General features: G+C 47.3%; 1 protein-coding gene across 2 annotated transcripts in view; it reads right to left on the bottom strand.

The window, feature by feature from the left end:
- Positions 1-19,362, bottom strand: part of CPNE2 (copine 2) — a 176,140-nt gene extending 156,778 nt beyond the window's left edge. The window contains exon 1 of one of the 2 annotated variants that reach the window (XM_050922780.1): positions 19,195-19,362. The gene's annotated coding sequence lies outside the window, so the exon portion shown is untranslated. Of the gene's footprint in view, positions 1-4,796; positions 4,815-19,194 lie in introns of those variants that run through there. The other variant, XM_050922781.1, reaches the window with a different exon arrangement.
- Between the last annotated feature and the right edge of the window lie 3,487 nt (positions 19,363-22,849).

Below are 22,849 nucleotides of genomic sequence, written 5' to 3'. Positions count from 1 at the left end.
TACGCGGCCATCGAGAAGGAATGCCCGGCCATGGTGTGGGCCCTTAAGAAGCTAGAGCCATATCTCTTTGGGCGACACTTCACCGTGTACACCGACCACTCTCCCCTGACCTGGCTGCACCAGATGAAAGGAGCCAACGCCAAGCTCCTGAGGTGGAGCCTGCTCCTGCAGGACTATGACATGGACGTGGTCTATGTGAAGGGAAGTGCCAACCTGATAGCGGACGCATTGTCCCAGAGAGGGGGCCCTGAACTTCCCCAGGTCACTGGGCAGAGTGACTCCACTCAGTTCAGTCTCGAATAGGGGAGAGATGTGATGGAGTAGGGGCTGTCTGTGTGGGGAATGGGAGAGCAGGGGAGGACTTTAAGGAATAGACAATACCGGAGCCTGTAACCTGAGCTAGGTAAGGGAGGGGAAAGGTCAACACCTTTGCCCGGGAAGGGGGACAAAGGAAGGGAGTGGCAGGAGGGAAGCAGTTTGAGTTTGGGCTTGGGGCTGTGTGGGTGGAATTCAGGGTATCCTAGCTAGGATCCAAGCACCCTGAAAGCCCAGAAGGACTCGATGGAGGGGTCCTGACTATGCCTGCAAGCTCTGCTGTAACCTGTGTTCCTGTTGTCCAATAAACCTTCTGTTTTACTGGCTGGCTGAGAGTCACTGTGGGTCCCAGGAAGAGGGGTGCAGGACCAGACTTCCCACACTCTGTGACAGCTTGTATTTAAAGTGTTTGCTGTAGAAAGCACCTAAGGCAGATTTGGTCAACATAGTGTGAAGGGCTTATTCAAATAATTGGGAGTATTTGGCTAACAATGGACCTTGACAGATGCCAGTCCACATCTGAGCATTCTTGGGAACCTCCTGTAGAAAACGGAGTCATGCATGGACATGTGACATGCAGCTGGAGTGGGCATATGGGGCTGCTTGCAAGAGTGACTGGCAAAATGGAAGGTCCATGAAAAATGGGGGAGGGGGAACATTCAAAATCATACTCATGCAGAGGTGAAAGTAAGCCAGTGCGGTCTGGTACGGCATACCGGTAAGAGCCAGTAAGCCGTGCTGGACCGCATCGAGCCTTTTAAATCCCGGCCGCGGCTGAGATTTAAAGGGCTCAGAGCTCCCCGCTGCTGCGGGCAGCCCAGAGTCCTTTCAATCCCGGCCAGAGCTGGGATTTAAAGGGCTCAGAAACTCCCCCTGGCTGCGGGCAGCCCAGAGCTCTTTGAATGCCGGCCATGGCTCTGGTGGCCGGGCTGGGGCTAGGATTTAAAGGGCTCCAGGCTTCCCTCAGCGGCAGGAGCTCTGGGCCCTTTAAATCCCTGCCCCAGCCCTGCAAAGCTCAGGGTTCCCCCTGGCGGCCAGAGCCCTGGGCCCTTTAATTTGCCCCTGAGCCCCGGGGGGCTCTCAGCCACCTCTGCAGCTGGGAGCCCCTGGTTGATTTAAAGGCTCTGGGTCCCCACAGCTGGTTCCCCAGACCCTTTAAATCTTGAGAGGCCACGCCTCTTCCAGATGAGGCCACACCTATTCTGGATGAGGCCATGCCCCCGTCAGTACCGGTAAGCCCTGTAAGTTACTTTCACCCCTGTACGCATGACACACACATGCTCATCGCCCATTTGCTACCAGCTCGTTTGCTTTCACATGGATACAGCAGAGGACTCAGGGACAAGACTCCTGGATTCAGTTGCCAACTCTGCCTTGTTTGCTTACAACTTTCAGCAAGTCTCCCAGGGCCTGATCCAACTCCCAAAAGTCAGTGGAAACATCGGTCTGGGCTTCGCCTCATCCTCTGGCAGAACAATCTTGTTTATTTTGCAAGGAACCAGATCCTTGAATGAAGGATCTAGTGCTCCAGGAGTGTGAAGCAATACATTATTTACTATTAGTCATGCTACCAGAGCTCCTATGACACACGTAATTGCTGCTAGTACAATAAACACCACTTAGCACTTACAAAATGCTTTTTAATGTTCTCAGTGCTTCACAAGCACTAATAAATTAAACCTCACCCCCCAACTTCATGCACCTGTGGCAGGGAAGTATTATTAATATTGTACTCAGAGATGGGTCTGACCCAAACACACCCCGATTTTGGTAGTGGAGTGACTGGATTGGAATTTCACAGCTGGCCCCACTCTCTCCTTCTAATGGGCCAAACCAAAAACCTGGATCCAAAGACCCAGAACTTTAAGGAGTGCGAAACCCAGATCTTGCTGCCGCGACTCACTTCTAATTTTACAGATGAGGAAGCTGAAACAGACAGAAGAAGAGACTTGTCCTAGTGCCCCATGGTGAGGCAATGACCAAGGTAGAATTTGAACTCAGGAGCCTGGCAACTCTGACCACCAGACCATACTTCATCTGTCCACAGAGGAAGGACGGTCCTGGAGCTTAGGGCACTAGCCTGAGACTCCAGGAGACCCTGGTTTGATGATATTATTAAACCGTTATTTTCAAAATATAATATCGTTTCATTTCCCTGCGCTGTTTGTGTCCTTCCGGCTCTTCCTCCATCTTGGAGAATGAGACCAGACAAGTCAGCACCAGTTTACTGAGTATGTTCCTGTACTCACCTCAGTTTCACACTGGTGCAGCTTCAGACTCTGATGAAGTTACTTCTGATTTACACCAGTATGAGTCAGAGAAGAAAGATGGTTCAGTGGTTACAGCGTTAGCCCAGGACTCAGCAGCCCAGAATTCAATCCTTGGCTCTGCCTCCCCAGATTTCCTGTGTGACCCTGGGCAAGTCTCTTACTCTCTCTCTGCCTCAGTTCCCCACATCCAAAGCAGGGACTTCCCTCCTACACAGTACTATCATGAGGTGCTCACACACCTCAGTAACGGGGCCATTGAAGTACCTTGGATAGATATGCATAAGCAGGGCAGGCTGTTTGTTTGCTTTTAGAGGAATGTCAAGCTTCCAAGGGGGTTAGAAACAGGAAAAGGGTGAAAAAAAAAGTGATGAAAAAAAACACCCTTTGGAAAAAAAGGTGAGAGCATCTGCAGGCATGAAGAAAGCAACAGGCAAGAGACCTAGACACGAGAACCAAGTACAAACAGCACCTCTGAATTCCACTGCACTTAGTTTCTGCCTATCTCTGCTGACAGCCAAGCAAGCCGGCTGTTTCTCTGAAGAAAGCAGGGCTGCTGGTTTCACTACACTGGCTGTGCGGTTGAAAAAAGAAAAAAAGACTAGGCACCGTTCAAAGGCACCCTGACCTGAACAGTCAGCGTCCGCAAAGCTAGAACAAACTGCAAAGCCAAAGTCTCCCCTCTTGTCACTGCACAGAGAATAAAACGGGTGAGACCTGACGCTGCCAACAGTCACCAAATCCCACCTGAAGTCCCAGAATGGCTGTCAGGGTCTGCCCTCACTCTGCCTCCAGCAGCGTCAGTGGGGTTGCACAGGTGTAATGGGGCCAAATTTAGTCCATGGCACAATGTCCTGGATTCCTTCCTGAAACCAGCTTATGCAGAATACGGCAGAGGCAATCAATCTCCTTATTTTCTGCCCAGCCCTGACTTTGCACAATGGTTAGGGAGACCAAGAGGGTGCTCCTGCTCCTTTTGCGTGCCCGAGTGGGCCACAGGAAGCGCACTGGAGCAGAGAATCTGTCTGTATGGGGTGGCACCCACCTCTCGCAAGGGACCCCTTAGCTAAGGATGCACACTTGCACTCTCTCAGTCTGCGGTGACCTCTCAGCAGGTTTTCAGTGACTCAGCCCTCCAGCAAAGTCACATGCAGTTTGTACGTGAAACAAAACAGACCCCTCCTAGGGGATACAGTCCAACAGGGGCCTGTCCCAGTGTCCCTCCATTGGTATCTCTGCAGCCCTCCCTGGGCTTAGTCTTTAAATAATCCTGGCCCTGGTATGAGGCTGTACCCCCAGGGCTTCCTCCCTGGAGACACTGTCTTTGCCTGCTCTGGACCTTTCTGGTCCCAGCTCTCCAGGTGGGCCAGTAAAACATCTGATCCCTTTTTGGGTGTACCAATGTCCCAATGGCTGACCTTCTACCAGGCCTTCAATCCCTTTCCTGGGCTTACATAAGTTCCCCTTCTTCGAGGCTGATGCCACTTCCCTAGTGGCTAATGGAGGGGACCTGGGCCCACTCACTACTTCGGGTCCCAGCCCAGGGACCCTTGAGTAGCAGCCACATGTTGCTGCATCCCCTTTAACTAGTCACTGTGCTGCTACAGTTCCCTGGGCCACGCCCCGCAGCCCCAGCACCTTCACAAATGCTTCACCCTTACCCTAGGGCTGACATCTTTTACTCAGTCCCAGCAGCCAAGTCAGGAGCTCCCTCGTGCTCCCCTGCCAGCAACTGATCTGTCTGAGGTCCTGCCATTCCTTCAGCCAACCAGGAACACACAGCTCACTCCTCCAACTCCAGGCAGCAACTGCCTGTCCTCAGGTACTGCAGCTCCTTTTATATGAGCCTGCAGTCCTCTGACTGGCTGCTTCCTGCAGCCTCTTCTGGATTGGCTGCTTCCCACGCAGTCTCTCTAGGTCACCTGGAGCTACTGCTCCTTTCTGGGATAGGCTGAGGCTTCCAGCAGGGGGCCTCTGGGCCTGGTCCACAATGTCACATGTCCAGTATGTTTACATAACATATATTATTTTAAAAAGTACATGTTAAAATGACAAACCCTGGACCAAACGTCACTCTCATTAGCACCCTAAAGAGGTGTCTAAAATCCTGTTACACGGCATCTCCCACAGCAACTACACCAACCAATTAACAGACAGGAGATGCAATCAGCTCCTAACTGCATATAAAGCAGAAAGAGAGAAGACATCACCTACCTGGCACAGTCAGCCATGGTCAGGGCATATGCATTGCTCCCAGATGGCAAAGCAGCAACAAGTTGGTAAATGAAAGCAAAACTGGCTTCTCCAGCCCAAATAGTGATGCATTTAAGGAGGCAGTGTTGTTTTCAAACAATGAGAGGCGTTAACTGAGGTTCACAAGAGCACTTAGAAAACCACAAACTCCCACCCACAACGGTTACATTTTTTTAAAAAGGTGTTTCTTCCTTCCTCCAGAAGCCAGATAACAGGATTCTGATCTCCGTACCATTTACACCATACTAGTGTAAAAGTGGAGTTCCTCCACTGAAGACATGCTACACCAGGGCAAACAAGAGCAGAATCTGGCCCATAGCATCCTGTGAAGCTGTCCTTGAATCAGGCTGTTCTGTACTTGTTCTCTGCCTGTTGGCTTGACTGGCTGTTTTCCAAGCAAGGTTGTGGCAGTATGAAGCTCATTGCTTGGAAATACGACGTAGGATCACTGATGGAGGGGGAGCTAGAAGGGAACTATCTATATCTAAGGTACTTACAAGACCCTCATTACTGCAGAACATGAGCACCTCACAACCTGTTAGCATATTTCTCCTCACAACAACCCAGTGAGGCAGGGCAGTGATATTATTTCTATTTTACAGGTGGGGAACTGAGGCACACAGAGACTAAGTGACTTGCCCAAGGTCACATGGGAAGTCTAGGCGAATGTTCTAACCACTGGACCATCCTTCCTCTCCAGAGCAGCCTTGCAGAATTCTCCTCACCCAGCTGAAGACAAAGCTGCTTGCCTCCTCTGTAACCAAGCCTGAAACTAGGCGAACCTGACTGAGTTTGGGGTTTTTTCCCCACAAAGACAAAGCCTGCATTAGGTGCACCAAAAAGTTGGCAAACTTGTGATCAAGTCCAGGTTGCCGTTCAGCATCAAAAAGTAAAAACTCATGAGAGCAGAATCAAGAGTAAAGGATTCCATGAAGCCCTGCAAATTGATACTGTCAAGTTTCAGTCAGCTGTGTTTATACATAACCCATCACTTGGGCATCCTCCTCTGTGTTACAGACATATCTAGGCAGATATATGACTCCTGTCTGACTATCTTCTCAATATTTCACTGAAGGAGCTCAGGTGTGGTCTCTGCCAAATGCTAAGAACTAGCCAGTTGTCATGGTTATTGCGGGATGTTGGCATGGGAAGTAAGTACAGTTATGTAATATGCAGGATATTGGGTTTCAAAACTGTTGAATTTAAACTTGGCACCTAAGGGGAGGTGGGTCTCAGGGTCAACTCAATCGACACTTAGAACAATGGAGCGACAGCCCATGTTTACTGTCTAGACCCAGGGGTAGGCGTGAGGATTTACAGAGACAACAGAATCCCAAGAACAGTCTCTGAATAGGGACCCCCTAAGGTGAGAGAAGAGTCTGTAACTGTAGAAGAGATGAAGGAAGAGCACAAGTGGTCACCCGTTACCAAGGGGATCCCCTACCAGAAGGGAACAAGGAGTCTGGTGGCAGAAGTCCTACCAGAAGGGGTGTCTCATAAAAGATTATCTAGTTGAGAAAGCTGGGACTAATATTGAACTGGATGAAAAATACCTTATTAGACAGGAAAGTAACTCGTTAATAAGCGCAGCCTATAGATTGCTTTTATGGGATATTTTTTACTTGTCACCTCACTTTCCAAACCCATATCCTGCTTTTATTTGAATTGCGCTCTCTCTCTCATGTTCTGTTAAATAAACTTCAGTTTGGTTTTACTACGGACCCATCTAAGTGCCTTGTGCTAACGGCCGTGAACGGGGCCGTAGAGGCAGTGGAGAGGTGGACACTGCAGGTGCCCACATAATAAGGCACTGAGCACTCGAGAGTAACGAGGTGGGGTGTGTGAATTGCTCGCCTGAGCTGAGAAAGAGAGGAGCTTGTTGAGCTAGGATCTCTGACACTGTAAGTGGGTGGTAGTGATTCACTCCAGACATCTCGGGTACCCTGAGAACTCCCACGTCCTCCTAGCCCTGCATGTGCAGAGAAAACTGTCTAACATTTCCACTCGCCACACAGCTGTCAGACTTGATCTAGCACTGCACTACTTCGGGGAACAGGCAGATCTTATTTACACAAGTGATACATCATCTCTGGGAAGTGACACGGGAGCCTTGTCCTATAATTGGCGATGAGAATAACATTGCCTCCTTTTTGACCTTAGTGGCTAGTCAAATTCCAGGCCCCAGGGACGTTCCAGTTGGAAGCAGAAATGCAAGGAGTCCAGCATTCTCTTTGATGCAAGGTTGTTTATTTCTAAGGAACTTACAAAGTCCTGGTTCCTTTGGCAGCTGGAGGAGCAGATCAGTAACACAAATGGGCCATATTCATGTTTGGAGTAATGCTATGGAGTTCAACATATTTACTCCAGGGATGAGCACAGCCCAGCGTTTCTAAGGAAGCAGCTACACTAGGATGTTCCCACCAGTGCTGCTCCACCATGACAGCAATAATGGAATTGCTGTCGGAGACAGGGGGTTTTCACCACCATGTTGTCTAACCCTGCTTGGAGCACTTTCCAGCAGCAGGGTATCTGAAGTCTGACACGGTGTCCTGCACTGGCCTCATTAGGACCGATTTCCCGCAGCGCTGATTTGAAGAAACAAACTGCTGCTTTTGAGCACTAAGAGTGTTAAAGAAACAACCCTCAGAGCCTCATTTCTGGAGCCGTTTGATAACTGCCACCCCTAAAAGCAGTACGGACTGGATCCCATCATGCGCCGTTGATCTCCACCCTCTCCCAAGCCACCAAACAGCTGTTTGGCAGTGCCACTGATGCCAAACAGCTGTGGCTGGTGGGTACTGAGCACCCTTTTTTTTTTCTGTGGGTATTCCAGCCCTGGAGCACCCATGGCATCAGTGCCCGTGGCACCAAGTACCTATATAACTAATTGGCACTGTCCACTGTCCTCAGTCCACCCCTATTGAGGGTGATCAGGTCATCATAAGTGGTCCCTAGACAATTTCAAAAATCCAGTCCAGTGATTGAGTCATCTTTATTTGTCATAATGAAGTCCAAAATAGTTACCGTGTGCTGAGTGCAAGACCTTTCGTATTAGAAAATTATCGTCTATCATTTTTTAAAACTCTAATGACATTTTTACTACTCACTGTATGAGTTATCCAGCATATGCCTCCCAAACTGACGTCCCCTACAACACCACATTTTTTCTTTCCACACATTACATGCAGGTGCTAACTCATCCTTTGCTCTGGTTTGATTGGGTGGCCTCTGATATACCCACGAGTACTCACACCTTGGCTCTCTTAGTTAGCACATTGATTCCTGTGCCTCTGAGTTATCAATAATTGTAAAGCAGACAAAGGTGTCTTTAATGTCAAGCGCCACCTCCCACATCTTTTACCCACTTTCTCTTTCCTAAACAGGTTATTACTGGTGATTTTAACATTCCAATAATGCAAGTCATCCCATCAGATTTCATTAATGCCAATTACGTCAAACTTCTCATCAATGAGAATTTCCAATTCCTCTTACTAATTATCCACACTCCTAGCATTGGAAAATCTCTTCTCTTCGCTTTCTTTGGCACTTTAGTTCAGTTCGTTCGTGACATATGGCGTTTGTGCTTGTACTGCATTTGTCTTCTTAGCACCCTCCCGTTGCACTGTTTGTTTAATGCCCTCCAGGCTGCTCCAGCTCATCTCCAACCAAGAAGATTAGCCTCCCACCTATGTGACGCAGGATTTCCCATTTATACAACGTCCCTTCTCTCTGGAACCATGGACCAATGTTTCACAGCTCCAGAGCTGACACTCTCACCACAGTCACACAGCCCAAGTTTGCCCAAGTATATTCTGCCTTCTATCTAATCATGATCATTGGTCCAGCAGGATCTCTAAGCACCTTCCTCTTCTTCAGCTCCCTTCCAAGATCCTTGAAGTCTTCTATAATTGGTGTCGTTTCATGCGGTGTTGAGTTATTAGTTCCAGTGTGTATTATCACAGGTGAAGAGTTGACAGATAACTTCATAATCCTATCCAATCTTATGGTGTCTGTGACACCCTGGCACCCCAATATTCACTACTGTCATATAAGTAGGATATGTTTTGTACAAAGTATGCCTTGTGAAGTATCATTCTAAAAGTCTTGATCTGCAAGTCCAGGGTTTCTCAAACTGGGGGTTGTGACCCCTCAGGGAGTCACAAGATCAGGGCCACCGAGAGCAGGTTCGGGCCATGGTGAAAAAAATTTTTCGGGCCCCTCAGCAAGGGCGGACTGGCTAAACAGGGTCAACGAAGCCGGGTAAGCCAGGCCCTGGGCCCCCTTCCGGACCACCGGGCCCTGGTAATTTGTACCGGCTTCCCCCCTCTCTCGTTGGCCCTGCACAAAGTTATTATGTGGGGGATTGCGAGCTGTCACCTCTACCCCCAAATCCCGCTTCACCTCCAGCATTTATAACAGTGTTAAATATTTTTTTAAAAAAGTGTTATTACTTTATAACGGGAGTTGCACTCATAGGCTTGCTGTGTGATAGGGGTCACCAGTACAAAAGTTAGAGAACCACTGTGCTAGACAGTAATATCTCATTGGATTGTATGTGCTATTATCATATGTGAAGTTATGAATCTGGCTACGTATGTGTTACTGAAACATGTTGTGAGGTTGAAAACACCCACAAGCAGCCTTTCAGGTACAACAGTAAAAAGGCCAACAACGTTAATGGCTTATTGAGGAAATGCACACAAGCACAAGGATTACCCCAAGAACTGTGTACAACAGAAACCTCTCAGAGATAGCACTACTCAGTGGAAACTGTTTGACCCAGGTCACGGCAAGAGAGCTTTCCAGCAAGTGGGAAGAAGATATAAAAGGGAGACAATGACATCATGATGGGACCTTACTCTCCCTGCAACAATACACCTGGAAATGCCTGAGGGGCAAGGACTGAACTGTGGGAAGTGATGGTCCCAGGCTGGAAGGATTTTTAGCCTGTGTATTAAAACCTGGGAAAGCCAAGGCAACTTGACCCTTAAGAATCTGCCAGCCTGTTTATCACTCAGGGTGAGAATCTGCTAATTCATATCCTACTTATCTAGTGTGTTAAGCTCAGTTTGAGGTTTTGGTTATTTACTAAGGTAATTTGCTTCGATCTGTTTGCTATCAATCACTTAAAGGCTACCTTTTATACTTAATAAACTTGATTTTGTTTTGTCTATAACCTGTGTGTGGAAATTATAGTTTGGGGCAGAAAGTTGCTGCATATCTTTCCACACATTGAGGGAGGGGGCGAATTTCATGAGCTTGCACTGTCCAGTTCTCTGTGCAGCGCAGACGGTATAATTTTGGGTTTACCCTCCAGAAAGGGGTGTGCACTTGAGTACCTGGGCAGTTCTTTAGCTGACTCTTCCCATGCAGAGCTGATCTCAGCATCTGTGTGTAACGCTGCAGCAGGATGTGTCCCTACCTGTATGTGTGCTAGTAAAGTGAAGTCTGAAGCCTGAGGGAGGGCTGGGCTAGCTTGCCTCAGCAGTACAATGTATAGGGAGCCCAGCCTGGCGGGTGAGGCAGCTCAGTGGTAACCTCGTTCCAAACAACACCCTGAGGGGAAACTGTCCCAGTGAGATCTTGTATTTTTGCTAGAGGGAGACAGCATGCTGTCCTATTGCCCTTGTCTTTTGCTGTCTGTCTTCTCTTCTTAATATGCAGTGGCTGATGAGGACTGCTTACTTTCTTAAGATGGCTGAAGAAACTTCGTCATAGCTGCTTACTTCATACAACAAGGATGCCCATCAGATATGTCCCCTGTAGCTTTCTGTTCTAGTCCTCCAGAGACAGGGTCTTCCAGAGTTGACTTACTGAGCATCTGATAATGCTTTGATGCTTCTACCTGGGTTGAATGCCTCCTGGCTCTCTTTCCCCTCTTGGTCACCTGGAAAGGAGTGACCTGAAACACCTGACCAGAGGACCAATAAGGAAACAAGACTTTTTCAAATCTGGGTGGAGGGAAGTTTGTGTGTGAGTTCTTTGTTCTTGTCTTGTGCCTGTACTCTCTCTCGGCTATGAGAGGATTTCTGTCTCCTGCTTTTCTAATCTTCTGTTTCCCAGTTGTAAGTACAAAAAAGATAAGACAGTGATTTATATGTTTTTTTATTTTGTATTTACATGTGTGTAGTTGCTGGAGTGTTTTGAATTGTATTCTTTTTGAATAAGGCTGTTTATTCATATTTCTTTTAAGCAATTGACCCTGTATTTGTCACCTTAATACAGAGAGACCATTTTAATGTACTTTTTCTTTCTTTTTAAGACCTGTTGGAGTTTTTCTTTAGTGGGGAACTCCAGGGAATTGAGTCTGCAGCTCACCAGGGAATTGGTGGGAGGAAGAAGTCAGGGGGAAAATCTCTTTGTGTTAGATTTACTAGCCTGACTTTGCATTCCCTCTGGGTGAAGAGGGAAGTACTTCTGTTTCCAGGACTGGAAATAGGGAGGGTGGAATCCCTCTGTTTAGATTCACGGAGCTTGCTTCTGTGTATCTCTTCAGGAACCCAGGGAGGGAACACCTGGGAAGGAGGAGGGGGAAGGGAAATGGTTTATTCCCCTTCGTTGTGAGACTCAAGGAATTTGGGTCTTGGGGTCCCCAGGGAAGGTTTTTGGGGGGACCAGAGTGCCCCAAAACACTCTAATTTTTTGGGTGGTGGCAGCTTTACCAGGTCCAAGCTGGTAACTAAGCTTGGAGCTTTTCATGCTAACACCCATATTTTGGACGCTAAGGTCCAAATCTGGGATTATGTTATGACACCAGCCCTAGGTTATTACTGGCTCGGAGACTAGTATCATCACTCTCCGTGCACTTAAAAACAACAAAAATGCCAGTTTCAAAGCCACATGGACAATGCTATCACAGCAAACAAGCAAGACTGTTAATCCACCCTGGCTGCTACTGCACCAAGCGGTCAGTTCACAGTGCCATGCAGTCAAACAGCTCTAGGGTGACACAACCTGTTCACCAGGACCTGGGAAGAGAAGAGAGACGCAGCAGAAGGCAGGAGGAAAAGCCACATCCGAAGGCCTTTAAAATTACAAGCTGCATCTCCAAGCCAACACATGTAATTTAACATCACTGGAGATTAGGCTGTCTTGTTTTCCTTACACCGGGGAGGAGGAATCAGATAAGAAGCTTGTTCTCCCCGTACAATGCAGACCACACTGCAACAAAGCCACTCAGACTGTAGGTTGCAATTTCCTGGCAAACAATGTTTTTAGACACACTCTGCTACAGAGAAGGTTATTTTAACGCATTCTAAAAAACCTTCCATACCTAGCAGGGGTAGCATTAGGGAATGCTGAGCCGTACAGACCCTTAAACAACAGCAGGGTTAGGATACAATCCTGAGAGGCAATGAAACTGGGGATAATTTAAGCAAAAGGCTCCCACAAAATTGTCCCGGTGGCCTGAGGTAAATCCCAGGTATAATCTGACCAGGGTACGTGTTTGCAGAGAGAAAGGTCTGGAAACGAGGCATTGATTCATTTGTTTCCCTATATATTTAAAAAAACAAACAAAAAAAAAATTAAAAAGCAGCTGTCTTATAGCCAGAGCCATGGAGGGTGGCAAACACACAGACTGTGACAACCTCAGGGTTTGTTTTGACCCAGAAAAGCGGCCAAGTTTAGCTCAGGTTTAGCAAATGTGAACTAGCTAAACTAACATAAAGATGCCTTTCTCAGCTTAGATGCTTTAGCTGGATTTCAGCCAACCAGAGCACGAGGTGGGGTGATTTAAACGTCACGTGGAAAGCCTCAATTTAAATAATTGATTTTAATCCACTCTTCCATTTGTACTTCAGTTATTTTCTAAAGAAAGATGTTCCCCTTAGTTGATATAACCGTTAAAACATTTACAGCAAAATAGAGCCTTTACATGAGATCGGTTCATCTTCTCGCTACCTAGGAGGGCACACTAACTATATACATTTCTTTAAGCAATTATATAGCTTGATATTTTTGTATACTTATTGTACATTTTCAAAAAGAACAGGAGTACTTGTGGCACCTTAGAGACTAACAAACTGATTTCAGCATAAGCTTTCGTGGGCTACAGCTCACTGAAACCTGTACACTTTCAGTATGTCAAGAAATGGTGAATGACATATTGCTTATTTACGGGATAACTTTTTGCCCATGATTTGTATCAAGCTGCATTAAGATGGTAACTGGAACGTAATTAAATACAAAACAGCATTTACAATTGATTTTTATTAAACAAAACAACATTTAGTGTTTTTGATAAGTAACCTTCTCTTATCAAAAGATGTTCTATCTTTACAACTAAACTATTTATTAAACAGAGGGATTAACTGTAGCAATAACTCAGCCACAATGAAACATATCCACCAGCAGCAAGAGCTGCAATGCTCATGACACCTAACTCGAATATACATCAAGGTTGCATAGCTGGAAATTCACGTAGAGCAGAGCTATCGAGAGTAGATACATGTCAAATGGTCATTTTTATACGTATCGCAGGTAGATGGTTAAGAATCGAGCAAATACTGTGGAAAATTGTGTTTCTTGGTGCCAAAGATTAAATAATAATGTCTTTCAGCATTATAAATCCAAAATGGGAGTATCTTTAAGCATTATTAAACCTTAGCGTTATCGCACTGTATAATTATGAACTTTTCTTCGTTATAACTGGTTCACATAGAATAAATAAGGTCCATAAAAGAAAAGTAATAGCGTTAACGCTTAATAGACTATGAAAGTGATGACATCACACTCCAAGCGGCTAACTGTGAGGAAGGGGATTACTTTCCAAACAACCGGTGTTGGGTTATAACATCAAAAAAGGTTAGTTTGTTTCTGTGTAAACACTGTAACTAACTGTGTTAATAGGTAAGCGAGTGCATGTTACTAAGCACTGAACCTTTAAGCAGTGAAAAGATGTGTTGGGATGGCTGCAATGTGTTTTAAATCGCCAACCATGTGGTGAGTGTCAGCCATCCTTAACACTATAACGCTGCAGTCGGGAGCACATAGTATTCAAATGCTCCATGGCAGAAAGAGGAAAAAGAAAACCCTCGGGAGCTGAGTGTCATAAACAAAAGACTGAGAAGGAAAAGGACCAAGCAAAACAGCATCCAGATGAAGAAATTTTACTTGGAGAGGAGGGCAGCTCACATCCGCATGGAAGCAGTTTGGAAACTCAAGATGATGGAAACTTACTTCTAGATGAAGGCAGCTCACAGAATCAGACTGATATGGAAGTGGAGAAAATTTATTCACCTTTAGAGACACATGCAGACATTGAAGTAAATGAAGTAGAAGGAAGAAAGGATGAGGAAGTTACAAACAAGTTACTATATGGGGACCCAGCTTCATGGCCCAGATGTGATGACAGTGTGCGGCAAATCCTCGTGGAACATGGACCTGAACAAGTTCATGAATTTCCCTTCCCTAAGGATGGAAATAAAAGAAAATTCTCCGCTCAGCATTACAAGAGGAAAAACTCATTAATAGGGCAGAAATTCATTGAAACTGGTTACAATATTCAGTGTTGAAGGACTCTTGTGTTTTGCTTTTGCTGCAAGTTGTTTAGAAATCAAGCAATTGGTACATCACTCACTGAAAGTGGTTCGAAGAACTGGAAAAATGCATCTTCAGTTCTCTCTTCATATGAAAGAAATACAGAACATTTGGAATATTTTCAAAATTGGAAAGAACTTGAATTACGGTTGAAAAAAGAAACAGCTATCAAAGAAAATTTATGTGTGATCAAGAAGAATATTGGCAACAAATATTAGGGCATTTGATTGCTTTAGTGAGAGTTCTCGGTGGGCAAAATGTAGCATTCTGCAGCCATGGCAGAAATGACAAAATTATACACTCCAGGTAATGGAAACTTTTTAAGATTTGTTGAATAGCTCGCTTTGTTTGATCCAGTCATGAAGGAGCATCTACGTAAAATAACTGATCATGAAACACAGGTTCATTGCTTAGGAAAAAATATGCAGAATGAACAGATTCAAATCCGGATTCAAATTCTGAAACAATGTCATTATCTGTTGAAAACTTACGTGGCCAAAGCTATGATAATGGGAGTAATATGAAGGGTAAAGACAATGGTGTGCAAAGGAGAATTATGGAAATCAATCCTAGGGCCTTTTTCATTCCTTGCAGTGCGCATTCTCTGAATTTGGTTGTCAAAGATGCTGCTAGATGCTGTTTGAAGACAAGCAGTTTCTTTGACCTGGTGCAACGTGTCTATGTGTTTTTCTCAGGCTCAACACACCGTTGGGAGATTCTGACTCGCCATGTGAATTCTTTAACTGTGAAACCACTTAGTCAGATAAGATGGGAGAGTTGCACTGATGCTTTGAAGCCTCTTTGCTATGAACTTGGAAACTTTTATGATGCCCTAATTGAAATTTCTGATGATACTACCTTTACTGGATCATCTGGCAATATGGCACGTTCAGATGCAGAAGCTTCTGCAAATGGCCTTTCCAAGTTCACATTTGTGTCTTCACTCATTTTGTGGTATAATATCCTTTTTGAGATTAACCTCACTAGTAAGCGGCTTCAGAAAAAGAACTTGAACATACATTCTGCTATTCAAAAACTGCAAAAAACTAAAAATATTCTGGAGGAATTCAGAAGTGATGAAGGGTTCAAAAGAACACTGGTAGATTCTTTGAGCTTGCTGAAGAAATAGACTTTCTGACAGAATTTGAACCAGAGCCAGTTCGCATTTGGCAAAAGAAACAGCAGTTTTTGTATGAAGAACGAGACACACCCATTCAGAACCCAAAACAAAGTTCAAAGTGAATTTTTATTTCACAGTCCTTCATACTGCTATTCTCTCGATTAACGAAAGATTTCAACAGATGCAGCAGCTAGAGTCAGTATTTGGCTTTCTATATGATATCCACAGCTTGCAAAAGAAAACAGCAAAACAGATAAGAGAATTTTGTATAAAACTGGAGACAGCATTGACTCATGAAAATTCAAAAGACATTAATGCTACAGATTTGTGTAGTGAGCTTCAGGCTTTTTCAAGATGATTTAAGACACATTCCACTGCTGAAAAAGTACTGAAGTTTGTTTGTGAAAATAAACTCTCAGTTTTCCAAACATTTTAGAGTTCTATGCATTCTTTTAACTTTGCCAGTTTCCGCAGCTAGTGGGGAACGTAGCTTCTCAAAGTTAAAATTGATAAAAACATATCTGCGTTCAACAATGGTGCAAGAGAGACTTGTTGGACTTGCCACAATGTCAATAGAGCGTGAAATAGCTGGAAAACTGGATCTAAAAGAACTAGTGACTGAATTTTCAAAACTTAAAGCAAGAAAAGGCATGTTTTAAGAGCACAGAGTGTTTTTTATTCCAAGTGTTCTGTAAACACAAGTTAAAGTTCATTGAATTTTCTTATTTCTTTCTATATTGGATATGGTGGTAATGGCAGTTAAAGCAGGACAGTGTAATGGATGATTCTGGATTTGTAATAATAAAAATTATAATTAATATTTTTAATGCATTTTTATTTGAAACCGGACTGAAATATCATCTAGCTGTCATGTACAAATCTAGTCTGAAAATTGTCTCTCTATTTTATCTGATCTCAGAAATATTAGTTGGACAGACGGACAAACCAAATAATTAAGCCTCTGTTTAAAAAAAAAAAGGCTTAAAAACATTAAAAGGAAAAAAGGGGCAAAATGTTTCCCAGTTTACCAAAAACCTCAGCCTAGATCTGTCCTTGGGGTTAGGGGGTGGTGCATGGTTCGCCTAGGGTGTCAGTTGCTGACAGCTAGTCTAGGGCCGCCCCGAACAGAACTCTGCAGTAACACCAAGGTTCAGAGGGGAACTCTAGGGATATGTCTACATGAAAGGCCAGACTCTCACCCCAGTTCCTCCAGCATCATTCAGGAGCAACTTTGGTACAGTCAGTGAAATTACTCCAGATTTAGGGCTGGATCCACAGGCCATTGAGATTAATCTTTCCATTGACTTCAATGGGAAGTGGATCAGACCCTTACAGAGGCGTAGCAAAGATCAGAACCTGGCCCTCAGGCCTTCTTTGCCACAAATTCCCTATCACGTCACCAGTTTCCCTAGTGACCACAAAGGTGGGCATGCCAGTACATTAATCCGGATTGCTCCTTGCAGTCCCTGGACTCCAACAAGGCTACGTGCGTAAGAGTTACTCACATGAGGAAGTGCTACAGGATCAGGATCTTACGCTAGCTCTCCACTGGGAGGGGCGGGGTGGACCTAAGTTTCACAACTTAAGCTACATGAATAGCATAGCTGAAGTCGGCATATCTTAGGTTGATTTACCTGGCTGTGAGGACGGCAGCGAGTCAACCACTGCTGCTCCCCCGTTAACTCTGCTTCCGCCTCTCGTCGTGGTAGAGTTCCGGAGTGGACGGCAGAGCGATCGGGGATCAATTTGATCACGTCTACACTAGACGTGATAAATCGATCCCCAATCGATCGATCTGGCTGGTAGTGTAGACAAGCTCCAAGTTTGGCAATGGGGGGAGGCATTCAGTAGATCCCGAAGCTAGATGGAGCAGTGGAGCGCACTACTTGTTGGTAGCTCAGTTATTTATCCAAATACAAATGATGGACTTCGTAAACCCAGCCAGCCATCAGAGCTGTCACTAACACCCTGGAAGCTGTTCTTACAAAGAAAGGGAGCCCTTCCCACCACCTCCTACACAAAATAGTGAATCACCTACCAGGGCTCCAGCAGACCCAGCTGCTACAAAGCAAACAGCGCTGAGGAGAACAATAGCCAACAGTGAGGATGTACAAAAGTGGAGGCACATCGCAAACTGCAGACAAACAAGCACCTTTGCCCTTCAGCTCACCAGCTGACTGCCGTTCACTCTGACTCCCAACCCACAGCAAGTGGGGCAGACCAAAGAGGGGCCCTGTACCACTGAGCTACCAGAAAGATATCCAGCACCGAGTCCAAGGTCACTGGATGTTAACCATCAGAAGGCAAAGTGGGTCACTGATTTCTTCTGCAAGGTAAAATTTTGGGTATCCGTGAATCTAGGCTAAATCCTAAATCACCACACTCACAACTAGGGTTACCAGACAGCAAGTGTAAAAAATCAGGACCGGGGTGGGGGTTATTGGCAACTATATAAGAAAAAAACCCAAATATCGGGACTGTCTCTATAAAAACAGGACATATGGTCACCCTACTCAAAACAACAGTCCTGTCAAAGTCAGCGGGGCTGCTACAACCATGTGCTATGATAGAGCCAAGAGGCTCCAAGCCAGATCTGGGCGGCTATGAACACACAATGCCCTGAAGAGTGCACTATCTTAATTGGTGAGACAGGCAGAGTGGGAGCAAAGGAGTAGTATTGAGTAAGCTGTAAGCAGGATTTGTGGCACACGGTGAGAGAGTGGAACTGGCTTTAAAATGTGCCACAAGACACGTGTACTATCAACTCTAAACAAATCCCGGAAGGTCCCAGAGCGGCTGTGGAGAATCAGGTTCATTCTCATGTCTGGGTGGTATTTTAAACATTAGGGGTGGATGGATGTGGGCCCCTACCAACATTAACAGAGCCTTTTCTTCCTCTCCCTTCCAGTGGCAGAGAACACACACAGTTCTGAAGAGAAATACAGTGTTTTCCCTTCCACACTGCAGACATATCCAGAGTCCATGCGCTGTAATGGATTCTCCCTGCCAGGCACTAAAGACTTGGATTTTGTTTAATATTTTTAGGAGGCCTGAGCACTCAGTAGCTTTAAAAGAAAGAAGAAAATCACAGCTCTAACTATCAGCTACACCAGTAGGGATTTTTCCCCCTAGTTAGTGCTAGGCTGGGTAGGACCCCGGGTGCAAGGCGTGTGCCATGAGGTGGCCTCTGGGCAAGGCAGCCCCTCCCAAAGAGGAGGGCTGGAACAACAGGGGCCATGGTCTGCATTTAGCATTTGACTTGAGTTAACCTGACCCAGGCGCTGGTAACCGACTGCCGCTGATCGTGTTGCAAACCGCTTCTGGCAGGCTGCCCTGTGCCAGCAAGGGCCTTTGCAGGGTGCACATCAAAACGGGCTGCGCAGAGCGCTCTTCCTCCGGGCTCGTGTGGGGTCGGGGTCCGGGGGGCTGACGGGCAGAGCCAGCCCCCGTGGGCCGGGGACGCTCCCCGGAGGCGACCCATTTCCTGGATTGCAACTAGTGCAGAAGTAAGGCCAAGCGCCAACCCCACCCCGTGAGCCGCCCGGCGCCGCTGCCAGGAAACTTCCAGTGCAGCAGCCCGGAGAGGGGCCCCCAGCCCGCTGGCTGCGGGGCCACAGACCCCCCGGAGCCGGCCGCGCTCCGTTCCCTCCCTGGAAGCGGCTCCAGTCCCTGCCCGAGCCCAGCCCGCCAGCTACTCACAGCTGTGCCGCCGCCCTCCGGGAGCTGGGGCCCCGGGCCCCTCACCGAGCTGCTGGGGCTGCCGCGGGGAACTGCTGGGGCATCACCGGAGCGCCGCGCCGGGGCAGCGGGGAGCCTTCCCCGCCGGCTCGGGGATCAGCGGGCAGGCATCGCCGCCGCGTCCTCCTCCCCGGCTCTTCTGGGCGGGGCTGGCTGCCCGCACTCGCCGGGCTCCGCGGCGCGCAGTGCCCAGTCCCGCGAAGCGCTTTCGGGGCAGCGCCCGGCTCCGCTTCTCCGGCGGCGGCAGCAGCGCTGGGTCTGCCGCCCGCCCGCGCACCCCTGCAGCTGAGCTGCCCCGGCAGCGAGCGAGCTGGGGACCAGCTGCACCAGGCAGCGGCGCTTAGTAACTGGGAGAGCGAGGGGTGGGATCAGAGCAAAGCGCGCAGCGCCCAGCCCCCGGCACTCCGCCCCCGCGCAGAGCCAGCGGGGCGCCCCCCTGAAGCCACTTCCCCTGCACTCTGCACCGGGACTGCATGGCAGCTTCCCCGGTGGAGAATCCCCCCCCCCCTTCGGATGTCCCGGCCCCTCCAGCCTGAAACGTACCGATACCAGGAGGTAGCCCCCTGGGAAGTCGATTTTCAGAAACTGCTTCTTTAATCCACACAGAAATCCGCCCCCCCTCCCCGGTTTCCCAGGGTTGCGGGGTCGTTGCAATTTAGGCTCCCATCTCGTTCGTGGAAGGCAAGAAATATTTTCAATCGCTTTGTCGAGGGGGGTTGCCCCTCCGAAGTGAATAAATACCCCTCAAGCGACCGTGCAAGAGACGCTCTCAAACGTGCCACGCAAATTGTATTTTTAAAAATAATCCTAAGGAGCTGCTTTCAAACCCGCTCAGCTGGGGCACACAGCGAAGCCTTCCGTGTCCCTAACCTGGGGGAACGTTTTTTAAACAAACTACACGGTCAATAGAGGGCCCGATCCTGCACCCAGAGCCCCGCGGGGGGGCAACGTTCCGAAAGCTCCGTATGGGTGGAAGAAGCCTCCCCCCCACCCCACGTGGATCCGATTGCAGGATCGGGGCCTTTCGCTTTGACTGGGTCACACGAGCGATGCTGTTTCACCGGCCCGGGACTCCTTCGGCAGCTGAAACCAGCCCCCAAAGGTTTCTTCTTTCCCAAATTCTTGGTGAACTGGGAGGATTCCTTTGAACCTCTGCTATTTGAGCGGCACGATTGGTCCCTTGGGTCACGTGGGCTTGGTGCCCATTGGATGATCTAGCCTTTATAAACCACTTCCTCCTAAAATGAGTTGTTTTGCCTTGAAACACCTTTCATGTTGGTGTCAAACAAATTTTAGCTGCTGGCCAAGAATTCACCTTCCATGGACTTGGCCTGCCCCAGGGGATGGTTCACCCCCTCCCCTTCTGGACGGTTGAAAGCAGGACAAACACCAGCCTCCCCACCCTCTGCCTTCTCCAAAACATAGATGTTACTATGCAGTAAAAAAACCAAAAACAGTGCTTAATTTGTGCCAGTGAGGCCCAGCACCTCTCCGCTTGGGCAGCTGACAGCCCCGGCACCTCTTGGCTCGCTGCATCAGTTATGAAAGTAATAAAATTGTTTTAGCTCCAGCACCTTTCATTGCAAATTAAGCACTGAAAAAAGCCTTCCAAAACAAAACACCCCACTGCACGTGCTTCTTCCCGCAGGAGAACAAACAAGAGGTGACAGCCGTCGTCATGGTGCTTACTGCACTCCTGGGAGGTGATGCCGATTATAGACTCAGATTCGGATGTCCTCTTTGCAAAGAGGGTCAGAGCAAAGTCCTTTTGAGAAATTGCGGAAATCCTAGTGGATAATTTCCCTCACTCTTTACCCATCTGTAATTAAGATACTGTCTGTGAAATGTTGCAGTGCCGGGACATGATCTTTCGCAGCATAATTGGAATTAGGCTGGTCAGTCATATGATGATTCCATGGCAGCTGAAGAGCAAGGAAGCAGTTTTCTCCTTACAGCAATATAGAGGGTTAATGCTGCCACCAGCCTATGTGCAGGATCCCCTGTTGGGCTCAAGGAGTCTTTTGGGCATTGATGGATGGCAGGATCAGGCCCTGAAGCATTTTAAAAGTAAAATCTTTAAAAGGTGAAATTTACCCACATTGGCACAAAACTGGTTGGGCGGGAAGAACCAAATGAAGGACTGGGGAGTGGTCAGAAACATCCCCTGCCCCCATAGGGAAGGGCATGGGGCTTCAAAGCAGCCCTTCTGCGATTGCTATTTCAGCTTTTCTTCCCCTCTACCCAGATTCATAGTGGTTAAGGCCACAAGGGAGATCATTAGATAACCTAGTCTGCCCTCCTGCATATCACAGCCCAATACATTTTACCCAGTTACCCCTCAATTTAGCCCCATTACTTGCATTTGACTAAATGCATCTTCTAGAAAGGCATCCAGTTGTGATGTTAAAAGGTACCAAGAGATGGGGAATTCACTACTTTCCTGGCCAGTTTGTTCTAATGATTAGTCATCCTCACGGTTAAAAACCTGTGTTATGACGTGTTTCAATTTGTCCCGCTCCAGCTCCCAGCCATTGGGTCTTATCGTGCCTCTCTGCTGTGACCTCATTAGTACTTTTGCCGTTTTTTGACCGGAGTGACTACTCAGTTTTTGAGGCCTGGAGGACGTTCCAGCTGGAAACAGTAATGTATGGAGTCCAGTATTCTCTTCCAGGCAGGCTTGTTTATTTACAAGGAGTGTACAAAGTCCTGCTTCTCCAAATGCTGCAGAACCCACAAACAAAAGGAGCAGTTTCTAACCTTACAGCCGCAAGCCACTTTCGCCAACAGACCCAAGTGCTGTCTCTCTAGCGTTTCCCAGGACACGGGGCTCAACAGCTACCACTGACTTTCTTGCTTTTTGCCCCTGTCTCTCTGTTCTTGGCTGTTCTCTCGCACACCTACGTTCCCACCAGGTCACAATACTCTGTGGACCCCCCACCCACATGGTCTTGCTGCTGGGCAGACTGTAATAGGCTTTATTTTAGATGTGGCCCCTTGACAGTCTCTTACAACTCTCTCAATTGAAGGGCACATTCACTCATCAAGTTGAACAAGGTTTCAGCTCCAACCCATAATGTTATGAGCTGGAAAAGCAGCTGCTTCCTCTTTGTTCCAACTGACCATGGCTTCCCAGCCACTAGCTCCATATCAAATGTAAGGACCCAGTTCTCCAGACCACCCCTGACACTTCTCTCTTTGCTGGCATGTACACAATCAACATGGAGTCAGCATCCTAGGTGGGCCAAAGGCTCTCCTTGTGTAGCTGTTTTGCCCAGCAGTGGGGCATCACAGGCCCTTGCATCGGGCCTTGGCTAGTGGGTTAATTGCACCCTAAATACACAATTATAGGATGAAGCTTCCATCTTCTAAGGGTTCGGGACTCCGGTACAGGCTACAGCTCTTTAGCACGTTCCTCACTGGGGAGTTGTGTGTCAGTATAGAATCCTCAGATCACATAGAACATCAGTATCAAAGCCATGACAATATAGTGGGTACTAAGAATCCTTCCTGCTCACGCAGCTCTTTTGATGAAAAAGCACCTTTCAAACAATGCACAGAGTGCACCACTAAAATACCACCTTCTCTTGAGTGGAAGGCAGCAACTACACAACTATGG

This window comes from Gopherus flavomarginatus, chromosome 14, assembly GCF_025201925.1.
Source record: "Gopherus flavomarginatus isolate rGopFla2 chromosome 14, rGopFla2.mat.asm, whole genome shotgun sequence".
In the NCBI taxonomy this organism is placed as follows: domain Eukaryota; kingdom Metazoa; phylum Chordata; order Testudines; family Testudinidae; genus Gopherus; species Gopherus flavomarginatus.
This window is presented reverse-complemented; position numbering and strand designations above follow the sequence as displayed.